Below are 1263 nucleotides of genomic sequence, written 5' to 3'. Positions count from 1 at the left end.
CTAAATCCCCAGCCCCCAGACTTTTTTTTTTTAAGTAGGATAACATCGGTCTTTACTTCCGCAGTTACTGGGTAACAGAGGGTCGCTCGGCAAGTGTGTGAAAGTCTGGAAGCCCAGAAGCCTTGTGCAGAAACCCCAGCCCTTTTTGTTTAGTTCATTTTTTTTCAAATTTTGGGACTGTGTCTGTTTTTTTTTTTCAAGTAGAGAAATTTTAGGTTCTTTATTTTCTCTCGTTTTTCCAATTTGGGATTCTGTTTATGTACACACACAAAAAGCCCATAAAAGCAGTTTGCTATGAGAAGCCCCGGGAACCTCTAGAATCTAATAAAAATATGACTGAACTGAACTTCCCCACGCGATAAAGCGAGCCAGTGTCGTTTAATCCCTTAACAGGGAGCTCGAAAGCGCAGCTTCAGCAGAAACGGACTTCATCCAGAAAGGCAGAAGACGCGGCTTGGGTAGGCTGCCCTGGGTCGGGCGCCCGGCAGGCTGGCATCGCCCGCACGGCGCAGTGGGCCGGGCAGCACCAAACCGTGGGCTTTGCTCATAGGTCATCTTCCAGGCCGAGCCAGAGAGGCTCGGCAGTTGCAAAGGGTTTTAAATATTGTCAGCATCCACGCAGGACTTGGAATTGGAGGGTCTGGTTTTAATGAGACAGGTTCAGTTTGCTTTATAAAATATATGGCACAGTTGAATTTTAAAGTACTGTCCTGGAGGCCGGGGATATAGCTCAGTGGCACAGCGCCTGCCTGACAAGCGCAAGGTCATGAGTTTGATTCCTGGTACCACCAAAAAAAAAAAAAAAAAGTACTGCCATGGTCTGAATCTCTTGATTCAATCAACTTTCCACAAGTAGTACTTATTAGCTGATATCAATAAGTAGCACTTATTATTTGATATCAATTAATACAAAGCCAGGCACAGTGGTTTGGCACGGTAGTACTGGCTACTTATAGGGCTCATGCGGAAGGATCACTTGATCCCAGGAATTCCAGACGAACCAGAGCAACATAGGGAGCGCGCTTTCCAACACAAAACAAGAGGCTGGGGATTTAGCTCAGCAGCACAGCGCCTGCCTGGCAAGAGCAAAGCTGTGAGTTCAATTCCCAGTACTGGGTGAGAAACACACACACACACACACACACACACACACACACACACACACACCAATGCAAAATAAAAAAATTGCATCTCAGATTTGTCTTTCGGTTACTTTTTATTTTTGGTACCAGGGGTTGAACTCAGGACCTTGTGCTTGCAGTC

The sequence above is a fragment of the Chinchilla lanigera genome, unplaced genomic scaffold, assembly GCF_000276665.1.
Source record: "Chinchilla lanigera isolate Chin_1 unplaced genomic scaffold, ChiLan1.0 scaffold00026, whole genome shotgun sequence".
Classification (NCBI taxonomy): Eukaryota; Metazoa; Chordata; class Mammalia; order Rodentia; family Chinchillidae; genus Chinchilla; species Chinchilla lanigera.
Note: the sequence above shows the minus strand (reverse complement) of the source record.